General features: G+C 34.1%; 1 protein-coding gene across 19 annotated transcripts in view; it reads right to left on the bottom strand.

The window, feature by feature from the left end:
• LOC145283718 (complexin) overlaps positions 1-15000 on the bottom strand; it is a 665844-nt gene that overhangs the window by 417012 nt on the left and 233832 nt on the right. For 6 of the 19 annotated variants that reach the window (XR_013868721.1, XR_013868722.1, XM_080132761.1 and 3 more), the window contains exon 1: positions 14829-15000. This exon is cut by the window's right edge. The exons of the other annotated variants lie outside the window; for them this stretch is intronic. The gene's annotated coding sequence lies outside the window, so the exon portion shown is untranslated. The remainder of the gene's footprint in view (positions 1-14828) is intronic. 19 annotated transcript variants of the gene reach the window in all.

Genomic DNA, 15000 nt, shown 5'->3' with positions numbered 1-15000 from the left:
TCCCTAGTTTCCGGAAAGCCTTCTCCTCTAATAGTTTAATCCCTCAAACTGCTAGGCATTGGAATTCCCTTCCTGTTTCCTGCTTCCCTGACTGTACTAACATGTAGAAGTTTAAATGTAGTGTGAACAGACATTTTGCTCATTTCACATAGTTCCCTGTAGACATGGTCCCAAATAGTAGCTCCCTACATCCAAGTGGCAACATGTCATATTTGGGGTGAACAAGAGTAAAAAGAAAAAAGAAAAGAAAAAATCAAAGAAAGAATTTCCCGGTAAAATAACTGATAACCTCCAAAATGCTCGACCAATTAGAATAGTAATTACGATTTCAACTTTTTTATGCTTTGAGAAAAAAAGTAGAAGAGTAAGGAGAGTAGAAGCTGAAACACTTTCGACATAACTTTCGCTTCCCTTATTTTGCCCTTCAGTCATCATATTGCATGTGCAATGATTCCGACAAAGAGGAAAGAATTGCTGTTTTTTTTTTTTGTTTTCTATCAATCTAATACTTATCATTGCTAATTTTTGAATTTGAAGTAGTACTTTATTTATTTTTTTTAGCTCCTTATATCAAGTGGCTTCATGCCTTGTCTGGAAAAAAAAACAAACAAAAAAACCCAGACCTAAAGTGATGTATAGCTTTTTTTGCTAACGGTGGAAAGGTTAGCATAGAACAATATTAAAATATTTTGTGCAAATATCATACAATAAAATAAAGTAAAACTAAGAATTATCGTCATATTTTCCTTTTGTATATAATTGTTTTCGGTGAGTTAGCATGGTTACTCAGTTTAATAACGAGGATGTAAAAGTTAACTTTACGTACCCCCAGGGACCAGAGGGTAGTGATTCATGTCACGTTCCCATAAAGATTATTTTTTGTGCCATTAATCCACCTACAACAAATATAAGGGACCTTCAATAGGTAATAACCCTAACCCATTTCTCATAGCAATAGAGCAACGAACCTTGCCACAGTTATAATCTTTCTCTACATAGCAACCACCCAGAGTTACATATTTCTTCCATCGTTTAATGCAGCTCTGATAATGTAATAAAGTCAGGTAAGGATTATGTTCATATTTGTGTTCTTTTTGTACATAATTGTTTTTGGTGAGTTAGTATGATTATTCAGTTTAATAAGGAAAATGTAAAAGTTGATTGTAAATATTGAACACAAGTTGTTATTTTGACAATAGTTGAAAAAGGTTGATAATTACGTTTTTCTTAGACCTTCAGTTTCGAATGTATCAAATTATACAAGGAAAAACTAAACTAAAAATTTCACACAGACTTACTTTATGTGGCTGGAAGTGTTCTTACATAGGTTTTGTATTGGAATGTCATCGATAAGTATCAAAAATTTATAATTGTAAAAATCAGATTAAAGAAAGGACAGTCCGATTTTGACCAAAGTTAACACTTTCATAAAACCTAACATCAGAAATACGTCTGAAAAGTTTTATCATCGCACAAGCAGAAGGGCCAAGCGTATAAAATCAAGAGCAAGTTCTTTGATGAGACAAAGGGCGCATCTGAAATGAAGGTTTCTGTTTAGAGCACAATTGAACCATGATACTTGACGTCTGCATTTTAAATTTTAATTCAAGCCATTATCTTTATATTGCTATTTAAAAGGCACTTTGTGTGTGTGTGTGAGAGTTTGTTCCCTGTGGACTCCGAAACGACTGAGCTGGGTTTTCAAAAAAAATCATAAATTACTTTAGGAGTGTTCTTACATAAGTTTTGTCTTAGAATGCCCCCAATAAGTATAAAAAATTGATAATAAAAAAAAAACCCATTAAAGAAGGAACAGTTCGATTTTGACCAAAGTTAACACTCTTATACAGCCTAACATAAGAAGTGCATCTCAGAAGATTTATTAGAGTAGAAAAGATTTCTCATATGCTTTGAAACTCAGGCTCTACAATGCGCTTGTGCTTCCAATGCAATTCTAACAGGTAATACTTAGAAAACAAAACTATTAAACCTGACATAATGGTATGTGAAAAGAAGGAGAAACAAGCAAACTTAGAAATTAATGTCCCCAATGATGCCGAGTTAAACAGGGCTGAAAGAGAAAAGAGAAAATACCATGGTGTTCTATACAACATGGAAAGAAATTGGAATCTTAGGAAGATCTTCATCATTCCAGTAATTATAGAAGCAAGCGGACTCATGTAAAAGAATTTCCAAAATTACCTGGAAAATTGATCGATCATAGTTACGGACAATCCGAACACTTCTTTTTCATTGGTTACTACATAGAGATGTAGGAGAGGATACCACTATTTCCCTGGATTACTCCACTTATCCTTGATCCTCACCTTATAATGCCGAGTGTCTAGCTGAGAGACATCTTTGGTAAGTTTATTTACCCCCAGCTTCAGGAAGTTAGACACAAGTTCAAATGGGGGATTAGAAACACCAGTGCACCAGATACTGTGCATTGTCCTACAAAAAAAAAAAAAAAAAAAAGCAAAAAAAAGCACTATCGCCATTCCTTTGGCAAGGATGCCTCAACAATAAACCAACCTCCTTTTCGGAGAGAAGGTAAAGGCTGAAGGGGGAGGGGTAGACCTCCTAGGACTGAACAGAAACATATGTCAAATAACAACAAAGCCACTGCCGGGCTTATGACTTCACAGAGGCCTGAACCACAATCTCTTAGCCAATTAGCAACTATTCTAACTATTATTCCAGTAATGTGGGCGCCTTTCAATTTTTTCCATATTCATTTTGCAATATGACAAAGGTTTTTTTTATATGGCATCGTTAAAAGTCAGCTTTTTCATATGATATTAATAATGACTGCATGTAAAACAGGCATTAAAGTGATGATGATGGTGATGAGGATGATCTTTTTATAATAGACTTTAGAATTGTTCAGTTGGTTTAATATACTGCAAAATATTACTTGTATACAATTGATTGAACACAAGTTGGTATTTTCTCATAGAGGGAGAAAAACTGTGGTTATATAGTTTTCCTGGGAGTATTATAAAAAAGTAGGAGGTACTTCCTCTTTTTTTTATAAATAAAACAGTATGTGCGTGTGTGGGTGTCTGTGTGAAAATATTAAACCGATAAACTTTTAAACTACTTAAATTATTTCTTTTTAAATTGAAAAAAATAAAAAGGATGCACGTATGGAAGCAATATCCCCTTTGTAATTTTTTTTTTATTTTCATCTTTTTTTTTTTCAGCTAATTATTATTGAATGGTCACACATCTATAAGATTATCAAAAAAAAAAAAAAAAATGAATATTTAACATTTTTTAAGGGGGTGCTCCGTTTCTAATACAATATTCTAATAAATTGACCCCTTATTTTAGAAGCATCGACTTTTTGTGGCCAAATTCTGTGGATTTATCCTTTTTTGAAGGCCAAACTGCTTAAAAAACAAAACAAAACAAAAAGGTTAAATTTGCGAAATTTAACTGTAAAAAAAAAAAAAAAAAAAAAAAAATCAATGCTTCCAAAATGGGGGATTGATTTACTGGAACGTGGTATTAGAAATAGCATCCCTTAAAAATTGTTAAATATTGATTTTTTTTTTTTTGATTATCTGGTAGATTTGTGACGATTTGATAATCTGTTGAAAAAAAAGGAAAAAATGACGGAAATAAAAAAACTGACAGGAGGGGGGTACATGTGCCCCCCCCCCCAAATAAAAAACAAAAAAAACAAACAAAAAAAACCCCCCAGCTTTTTCTTCCCTTTGCTTTGAATGCCTAAAGAAGGCATGCATTTGATCAAAACACCATTTCGATTTAATGATGATGATTTAATATGAAGCAACAACATTTTTACAGATGTTAAAAAAATATCGATTTTAATACAATCAATTTCTTAATTTGTTTGAAACTAGATTAGTTTGTAAAAAAGATACCATTCAATTAGCTTAGGATTAACTAAATCTAAATCTGGTGGGTGGTTCCCCTTTCCTCCTCACTGTGAGCACACAATTGTCCGAACTCTACAGATAGAGGTGGACGAGATACGCTACATCACGTGGCTTAAGGTACTGAACATAAAGGGTCAAGCTTTAAGATAAAGTAGTCAGTATTTCGATCACGCTTGATGAGTAAACATCCGTTAGCAAAAGCCGTGCAAGCGTATGGAGCAAAACGGTGATCAAGGAAAAAAGGTCCCTCTTGCAATTAGTTCCAGTGCTGTGAGCCGTACTTCTTCAAACTCTACAGAACAGAATCAAATGAACTAGCATTTTTGTCATGAGATTAGTTTCTTAAAAAAAAAAAAGAAAAGGCTAATAAAATCGTATCTCATTTCCCAAGGTGTTAAACACCTGTAAAATTTAGTTATATTTTCCAATGGAAAAAAATTAGGTGTCTCACTCGGTTCCAACTGAAATGAATAGCTCCTGCCTTGAGGAAGCTTTTAAGACAGACCTTCACACCAAACCTGAAATGGAACACTTACATCCAAACCATTGTCAAGGTCACTGGAAAAACGGTTGGATCATTCTACTGCCCCAGAAAGTATCTCATTCCTAATCTAATCATCTACCTGTATAATAAACAAATACGTCCTAATGTGGAGTACTGTTGTCACATGTGAGGAGGTGTTGCTCAGAGTACCTGTTCTTTCCTTAATAGAGTACAAAACCGACTTCAAAATCTAGAGGGCACTTTTATCATTTTTACTACCTCTTTCTCACAGAAAAGACATTGCTAGCCTTTTTCTAGTCTAGCGTTATTTTCATAGCAGGTGATCGACTGAACTTCGATCTATGACCCCCCCCCTCCAAAAGAAAAACATTCCCAATAAGAAAAGTCGTCAAACTACAACTCACTCTCTCCTTACTTAATACTAAACAAAACTTCCATTGGCAAAGTTTCTTTTATAGAACTGCTTGTCTGTGGAACACAGTAGCATGTGGCTGCTTTCTAGCTGACTAAAACATGGTTGGTTTGAAGTCCAATGTAAACAAATTCTTAAATAAGCATTCTGCACAATCACCACCATCATTACCAATCATCATGGCGTTGTCTCACCATCCACCTGACCATCACAACCTTTATCCTTGAGTAGCATTTAGGTCTTGATAAGTAGTAACACCTTATTAACAATAAACAAAACAAAACAAAAAAACAGAGTAAATGCATCCACACAAATACATATGAAATCAGGATGATAGTGATGTTGTCAGAGTGAGGTATGGCTCTGTTCCATTCTAGAAAGTCCATCCTTAGCTTCTCTCTAAGGAGGGTCTTAATTTATAGCTAATCATCTGAGGCGTTCCTACCAATGGAGCTGGTCAAGCATGTTTTGTACGCCAGAGTGCTCTTTAACTAATGTGCTGGTTTTTTTGAAACCTCACCTGACCCTTTTTCTAATTTGCTGTAGAGACGGTATATATATCTCAGAATAATGAGATAAATTAGATCACAGATTAATTCTGGAACCTAATAACACCATCCTATTCTATTCAAAGATTAATATTCCGTTCAGATACCAAAATCTTTTTTTTTTGTTTCAACCTTTATTTTCTTTCTCTATGTCCCTTAAAGGGATTTAATCTTTATAATATCTTTTCTATGTATGTGCTGAATAGCAAAATTCAATCAAACCAGAATTCATATTTTGCTAATGGCTTTCCTCTGAGGAGATGAGCCTACATCGAAAATCCATGGATTAAAGAAATTAAATATAAATATCGTCTTCTTTGCCTAAACATTAAATTTTTATTTTGAAAATTATATTTTTTCTAAATGAAATATAAATATCAAAACTGTATATATATATATATATATATATATATATATATATATATATATATAATTATTTCCATGGCCAAACAACATTGCAGCCTACAAGAGCCATGACAGCCAAAAAGCTGGAAGTCCAAGCTTTGAGTTTCGCCCTCATTGTGACTCATCAGTTAGACATATCTGAACCTGGGATTCGAAACCCGAGCCTCTTGCATGCGAAGCAAGCACTGTGTCAACTGAGCAAACGCCCCGCACACAAGAAAGTCAACTAACAAACACAGATCAAGCAAACCGCGGTGAAATCCAACTGTGTAATGGACCTAATTGGCTGTCATGGCTCCTGTGAGCTGTTACGTTGTTTGGCTATCGAAATAATTATATATAATCTCTCAAATTCTGAAATATATATATATATATATATATACATATAGTAAGTTAGAAAAATATATATGGCAATTAAGCTACACAGAATATTCCGCTTTTCATCCACACTATGATTCCTCAGGCTTATGCGAAAAGTTGTTGTAGTCTCACGTTTTTACATATGCATTATTCTATTGAATTTTTAGCCAATCAGCTTCCTAGTTTCCACCGCTCCCTTCCTAATCAGCCAATGGGCAGGCACTTACAGAACAAAGGCCCAGTTGACCTTATGACACACACACACACACACACACACACACAGGTGTATACGGATAAAAATGCACACATACATATTTACAGTGAACAAACTATATTTAATGTTGCTTCTCCATTTTGATTTTGCTACTCTGCTCTATAAATTCTATTATGGCATGTGTTCTTCAGAATTGTCTGATCTATTCACTGCTTCCTTTGTTCCAGCTCCTTTGACTCGTTGGTCTAGTGGTCTTCATCAATTCATTGTTATGATACCCGATTGTAATACAGCTTCCTATTTCTGCAGCTTCTATCCAAGAACTTCAGGTTTATGGAACTCTCTTCCTGCTTATTGTTTCCCTCCTACTTATAGCCTTGGTCTTTTCAAGACTAAGGCTGACAGTCATATCCTGTCTTTGCAGTAATCATCTTTCATTCTTATTAACTCATTACATCAAGTGGCTTCACAGGTTGTCTGGAGCGATTTCCATAAAAATAGAAAGAAATATGTCAGCCTTGGTCTTTTTAAGACTAATCCTGACAGTCACATCCTGTCTTTGCAATAAAAAAGAAATAAAACAATATTATTCAATTCAGTTATGGATTGGGGGTGGGTGGAAGAAATGCTTTGTTTCGTTCAATCCCGTTCAGACTTAGCTCGTGTCTTTCAATCGTAGGCATGTCCATTTTCTTCCTGAGATTTTCACGGATGACCTGTTCTTGAAGATAAATCGACTCTAGATATTCTTAGTCTTCGTTTCTCACCAAATCTTTAGAGGTCATATATTAGAATCACACAGCACAATCACGCTGACACACCGGTTCTAGCCAGATCACCAAAGTTAAGCAACGTTGAGCCCGGCCAGTACCAGAGGGGTGACCATTTGGGAAGTCGAGGCGCTGTATGTACTGCAAGGTAAAATACCAGGTTGGGAAACTAGCGTTGTCTATCTTTCTCTCATGGGTAGATGTACCTCTCTTAAGCCGTGGGAGGCAACCCATCTAGTGATGGCGTCATGATAAAAAATACCTCTGATAGGCCTGGCGAAGCATCAAGTATTCAGCTACGGGCAAGATTTGAATTACACTACAAACTCATGTAGTGAGTTCAATCTCGGCTGCATGTTACATTTTTTATTAGAATCATTGTCAGTTTGTTCTGATTCTTGTAAAGTTGGTTTTCTCTATTGCGCTGGACTTTCTCACGTTCGAGGTTATTCTCTCTCTTTACTATCAGACCATGTATGTTTCCTATTCCAAGGTTTGTGGAACTCTCTTCCTGCTGACAGTTTTCCTCCCATCTATACCCTTGGTCTTTTCAAGACTAAGGCTAATAAGCATCGTTCTTGTTACATCACGCCAATTTTCATTAAAAAAAAAAAAAAAATTAGCTAAACAACTTAAAGAATAGAATGAATTATTGCAGAGCTCTTGAAATTTGATAGGAATTTGTAAGCATTCAAACTGTCGAATATAAATCCTTTTTTTTTTTTTTTTTTTTGCCTTAAAAATCTTAGCAAATCCTCTTTGTATTAAACGAATGAAAGTTTTGGATCGATTTACATCCATCTGTATACTTTTTTTTATTTTTTATAATTTGAAATTATTTTTGTAACAGAATTTAGCTAATGCAAAAGCAAAACCGGAGATGCTAAAACATGATAGTCGATATTTTTTCCCCCCCCAAGGTGAAAAAAAATGAACCACGAATTTCCCGTTGCTTTCAACTCATATGAATAAAAAAACAAAAAAAAACCAAAAAAAAAACGGTGTTCATAGTGTTGGTTGTTTTACTGCAAATCATCTCTTTCAAGATTTAATGCCGTCGAAACACAATACCTATGGTAGACAATTTATTGTATGCGATTAATTGAATGCAAGTTGGTTGGTACCCACAGTCAAAGAGAAGTTGCTGCCTCATACCTTTCTTAATGGTACTCGTGCATAAATAGCTACACTATATCAGATGGGATTTGAATTCGGTATAGCAGATTTCATATTCAGCGATGAAGTCCATTCAACTAATCCCACACCTACTTCTCTCATTTTTATTCAAACATGTGTCAATTATGTATACATACAGAGAGAGAGAGAGAGAGAGAGAGAGAGAGAGAGAGAGAGAGAGAGAGAGAGAGGAATAAATTCAGCTCCATTTCACTGGTACTAGTATTTACAGGTTGATGACGGATCCTTACAGCTAACTCATTGAAGGTTTACTAAATAATCTAGTTAGAAATTATATTATATCATCCATAGACAGATTGTTTTGCTGTATCACAGCTTATCAGTGTGGTTCTACTCAATAGACTACAGGATCAGCGCCAGAGGCAATGCTATCCAACAATGCTTTATATAAACATTGATCGCCACTCCCACAGTGCTCCATTTGTTTATTTACAAAGAGCTTTGCATTTATGATAAAGTAGTAGTGGCTGATATCGTTACCAAGAGTGCTCATCCCGAAAATGGGGAGTTTTCATAAAGTCATCAGCAGATAGACTAATCAATAGTAGTAAAACCCATCAACATACTCGATCGTAAGTTATATATATATATATATATATATATATATATATCCACAGACAGCTGTTTGGTCGTCTATCACTTAGCAGTGTGGCTAGACTATATATATATATATATATATATATATATATATATATACACACACACACACACAATATATAATTTCTAAGTGTACCTATTTACTATGCCTCCCCACGGGACAGAGTTAGACACCAGGGTCGTTTTTTAACGTGGAGAAAAGGTACAAAAATAAAAATTGTCTCAGTTGTGAAGGATTTCTCCTCCACCGAAAGAGAACAAGAAATAGAAGTGCAGCATCTGAAGAACAGATACTACACTTTGATCTTGACCAAATTTCTAAGTGTAGCCACAATATATATGTGTTATATTAGTTAATAACTTCAGGCACACATAAATATATATATATATATATATATATATATATATATATATATATATTAATATTTATTTTCGTACAATAGTACTCAATGCATGAGCAAGAGGATCTCAATAGTAGTATAAAATATACTTATGGCAAGTAAGCTATGCAGAAACATTGATCGAGTCTATCTGAGTAACTACAATGGACCGTTGGACTGATGAATTTCTTCTAAGACTGAAACACAAACGCATCTGAGTAGCTTGCTTGCTATAAGCGCACACACCCATGATTAGTTAGTAGCATCGGGTGCATTTGCATTAATAGATGGATCGTCATCATCATCATCTGCAGTGAAGCAGTAGTAGCAGCAACAATGGTTGCAGTAGTTGCATTATTACATGTGCTATTGCAGTTGATGATTTATGTAAATAGTCCTTCAATACTTTGCACCATTGAGCTCAATCATCCACCCACGCTCGGGAAAGACTGGTTGTTTTAGGAAGAAAGCGTAAGTTTTAAAAAATTAAAAAAAACAAAAAAAAACAACAAAAACAACAAAGCTCAAAGTTTCGTTGCAAAGCGACCCTTAACACTGTAGGTGCATTTCTATATAACACATCGTACGATCAAGCTAAATAAAAGAATAAAAAGATCAACTCGTACAGTAATAATACCGTCGCCCTAGAGGATAGGATGAGAGAGAGAGAGAGAGAGAGAGAGAGAGAGAGAGAGAGAGAGAGAGCAGAAGGATGAGGAGACGTGTTGCTCCTTGATCTCCCTCTTCACAGCAAACTAGCCGATTCTATAAATAAATGTTCACACTGAATGAATGGCCTTCATGACGGGATCTTGCAAAAAATGTTCTGTCCATGCACTGGAGGCCATCCTCCCATGGTTTACCGCCTCCTGCTTGCTGCCGATCGCCTGAGGCGTCCTCGTCAGGGAACCGTGTTCTAACATGGTCATTTTTATACCCTTGTGTGGTGTGCAGATACGGAGCCGTGGCCATGACCCCGGTGATCCAAATTGCGGGGGAGGAAGCATCTAGTGATGACTGATGTTCCAACCATTTCCCTTTCTCATAATATATCTCAGTACTAGGACATACTTGGGTCTTTGGGGTATTCAATGAAGGAGTTGGTCCCGAGCATCAACACGCCACTAGTCCACAGTGCTCACCTTTTTAGCGTTGGCTTGACCTTATGCCACATCACGTATTGGTAGGTATGAGACTAATAAACCCCTCTACGTTTATTTGCTTCCGTATGCATCCATGCCCCCATTTTTGATGTTACCCGGAAGAAATCGAACAGGCTTCTCCGTTTACGCCACTCACATTTCGATGGCGGAAGATGCTAGGAAGTTCAGTAGTAGACCTACGCAGTTTTCTTTCCTTCTTTTTTTTTTTTTTTTTTTTTTTTTTTGCTATTTTATGCCTTTTTTTTCTTTTTATTTTACAGTATACAGAATAATAATGCCAAGAAATAATTACCCGTGAAAGTAAAATTTAAGATGTTTGCATTTATTTACGATTTGCAAAGAGTCAAGATCAAAGTGTAGTATCTGTTCTTCAGATGCTACACTTCAATTTCTTGTTCTCTGTTACTGAAGGAGAAATCCTTCATGACTGAGACAATTGTTATTTTTGTTCCTTTTCTCCACATTAAACAACGACCCTGGTGTCTAACTCTGTCCCGTGGGGAGGCATTGTAAATAGAGACAACTTGTGGGATTCCTGGAATCTGAGTGATAAAAAAAAATCTTCCCAGATTTCCAGTACTCTCCACCTCTTTCGATAACCTTTGTACATGATTTCGTGTTATCGCAACAGCCACCTGCTATCGACTTATTATTAATTTATTTACGTAACCGCTTAAAATAGTGGAATTTTAATTAAAGCCGGACACTTAACTGAAAACTATTCTTCTACATAAATAAAACAGTAGATGCATGTGTGTGCGTCTGTGTTTAAATATTAAACCGACTCTTAAATTACTGGTAGAATAACTCTGAAATCATCAGGAAATACTAAGCATACACCAAGGACTATTCATAACGAATAAAATCTTTGTTTGGATGTATGCATAACGCGTGCAGGATTCAGCAATATGTTGGCAAGCTGAAATGCAAAATGTTGATTTCGACTTGCCAACATATTTCTATTACTTTTGCGCATGCGCAAATTCATAGCTTGAAGTGGTTTAATTTTAAATCTTTTTTATGTATCTATCGACCGCTCAAACGGTAGAAAACACGGCTGGAGCGCTAAATGTTTGGTGTCTATTCTAGCTGATGGCACCAAGTCATATTAAAAAAAATGACTTTTGAAATATTGTTTCATATATATATATATATATATATATATATATATAGTCATATCCACATACAGTAGTACAGTACAGTACAGTACTGTTTTTCGCTGTTTCACAGCTCATCAGCTCAATATATATATATATATATATATAATCAATAATTCAGTAGAGAATTGGCTCTGTAATAATAAATACGAAATTGGCATGAATTTATATTTAAACATATTTTACGACCAGGCGAAGCTGCCCCCCCCCCCATAGTTTAAAATATAATTTTCAAGGTAATTATTACTATTACCTACATAAATTATTTTAAAGGAAATACAATTGGAAATTAAAAAAAAAAAAAAAAAAAAACTTTTGTTTTTTTGTGATCTACTTGTGTTTAAAAAATTAACATCTAAAAGAAATTTAAAGCAATTTACTTCACCGTAAACATTGAACTGAGTAAAATAATCTGCGTTTTTAACCATTGCGGGAATTCAGTACATATCCGGATTACTCAGTGTCTTTTTACAGCAGACTTAATTGCTTTAAATTGATTTTTAGTACTTGCGTAAATTCCGGCTTTTATTATTGTGCTTTTTTTTTTTTTTTGATAGGATTTACAAGTTAAATTCAATTTTTTACGGTATCTCCTGTTTATTAAATTATTAGGTGAAAGTACATAATACTTAACAAAGATCACCCTCCCCATGTTAAGAATGACATTCTAAATAACAGCATTATTATTTCAGTAGTCCGTAAACTGCACAAGCACCTTTTTTTTTTTTTTTTTAAATATTTACTGGTTTCTTTTAACGCAAATAGATCACAAAGGTCTTGTGTTTATCATTTTTTCTCCTATCGTTTCATTGAATGTCTATTTAATAAAAATTTCAACAATCAAGAAGAAAAACGAATAAAGTGTGTGCGCGTGTGTGTGTGTGTGTGTGTGGCTAAAACACAATGTTTGCATCTTTTCGTATTTAAAAAAAAAATGCTACCAGAAATAAAATAGTTTTTTTTTTTTTATCTCTGCAAGTAAATAAATGAATAAATAAATAAAAATAAATAATTAAAATTTAAAAAGAGATGCTACATCGGAATAAATCGGGATCCCAGAACGACAGAGCCAGGGGCGCGTTAGAGGGGAGGGATGACTGAATAGCGTTGTGTCCGAGTTTAAAAATGAATGCTAATAGATGCAACAAATATGTCAATGGGTTGTTGCATCTGACCGGCAAGATCTTATGATTTTTCGAGAGTCGAATTCGAATTATTGAACTCTGTGAGAAGAAAGGGGAGATGTGAAAGGAAACCTCGAAACATTTTTGTTGTCATTTTTTTTCTGGCGTGTTGCAACATGTGTACAAATAGGAAGAGAGAGAGAGAGAGAGAGAGAGAGAGTTAGAGAAATTCTTTAAAAGGAGACTAATCGGGATAATGCAAAGCTCAACAAATGAGGTAGAGCTTATATAGAAGAGAGAGAGAGAGAGAGAGAGAGAGAGAGAGAGAGAGAGAGAGAGAGATCGACAATATAAAACTAATGTACATAAATTTAATCGTTGATTCAATAGGGATATTACATCAATTAAGGATGCAGGGTAAATATGCTCTTTATACCTGGGCATTTCGAAGACTGCATGCATTAGTATATATTTTGGCGAACCTGAACGAGAATTACCCCTCCACCATGTAAGAACGGCTTTCGGAATAAACTCCCCATGTTAAGAATAACTTGCATTTTTTTTAAATTTTTTTTTTTTTAAAAAATTTTTTTTTTTAGTAGATTATTATTGCTTGGACACTGAAGAGGGGGCGATTCTCGTTCAGGTCCGCCTGTACTTTTATATATATATATATATATTTTTTAAAAATGTTTTCTTATATGTATAAGAAATTCATAATCATGAATGATTTCGTTTGCTTAATTAGGCATGCATTTAAAAATATAATTTAAAATTTTTTGCATATGATTAAAAAATCATATGCAAAAAATTTTAAATTATGAGACCGTACCGATAACCGTATTTTTTTTTCATAAACGACGGGAAAAATGAAGAGTATTTGTTGTGTTTACGCTCTTTTGTGAAATAAAAAAATATTGTCTTCAAAATCGCAAATAATTTTTTTTAACTACTTTATTAAAAATAAAATAAAACTGTTTTTTTTTGTTTGTTTGTTTAATTCATTGATTGTTAAAAAGTCGGGCGATTTGAAAACGACAGAATGGCTTAGACGTAAAAAAAATACATTTAATCAGTTTAACAACTAAAAAAGAAAAATGGCAAAGAAACACGAATCAAATATTGCAGCATTGAACAATTAAATGATTTGTAACGGTTGTTAATGATATCGAAAATAATGTAAACGAAAATTTGGTGTTAAAAACAGACTGACGGTAACAAACGAATGTTCAAACTGAAACTACGAACACCGACCGCTATTTTCATTTTGGGTTTCCATTTGTTTTGGTATTTTTTGCAAAATATTATTCTTATTATTTAGCGTCTTGTTATTATTATTATTATTATTAAATATACAATATTTTCGATTAAAACGAAAAAAAAAAAAATGCGTATCTAACTAGTGAGACGTCAGACGAGTTTATTGCGCTAAAAAAAAAAAAAAAAAAAAACAATAGTTAAACGCAATCCGTGATTTCATTTCTTTTCTACTATCAAGGTATCCGTTGAACTATCAAAACCAAATTCGATCTTTTCAAATAAAGAAAAAATAAATAAATAAAAGGGGGGGGGGAAGCAAAAGAGAAACCCTTAAGGTTATATTTTTAATTTTAAGAAATCTCTGAAAAATAACTTAATATTTTCCTTATGAAAATGAATGAATCACGCATACAAAAAAAAAAAAAACACCTGCACGATTCCGATTTTTAGCAAGTACCCGTAAAAAAAAAAAAAAAGAAAAATCCCCCCCCCCAAAAAAAAACAAACAAAATATATACCAAACCAATCAACATATGTGCATTTAGATCCCCTTATAACTGAGGAAGAGATGTTATATACCCGTCAAAATTAATCAAAGAGATTCAACACCGAGAAAAGAAGACGAAAAATTATCAATTGAGAGGGTTAGTTCTTTTCTTTTTTCCGTCGGATAAAATTGGAAAGATATATATATATATATATATATATATATATATATATATATATATAAACCTTTACCCCGTCGGATCAAGTGACGGGCGTACGGAACGAAGTATATAGAGCCACAAATAATATATCACTGGGTTAGGAAATACATCTAAGACTTACCTTTTTTTTTTTTTTTTTTTTTTTTTTTTTAAATCGTATTTGGTGGTAACCCACGACTAATTCTGTGGCAGTGATGAGAGCTAAACGACAACAATAATAATTTTAGTATCTGTAGTAGCAGCGCGAAAAGGAGTTGCAGTAGTGCAATATAGTCAACAAGAGTAGCAGCACT

This window comes from Euprymna scolopes, chromosome 8 (genome assembly GCF_053919585.1).
Source record: "Euprymna scolopes isolate OS-2025 chromosome 8, ASM5391958v1, whole genome shotgun sequence".
Taxonomy (NCBI): Eukaryota; Metazoa; Mollusca; class Cephalopoda; order Sepiida; family Sepiolidae; genus Euprymna; species Euprymna scolopes.
Note: the sequence above shows the minus strand (reverse complement) of the source record. Positions and strands in the feature narration are given on the sequence as shown.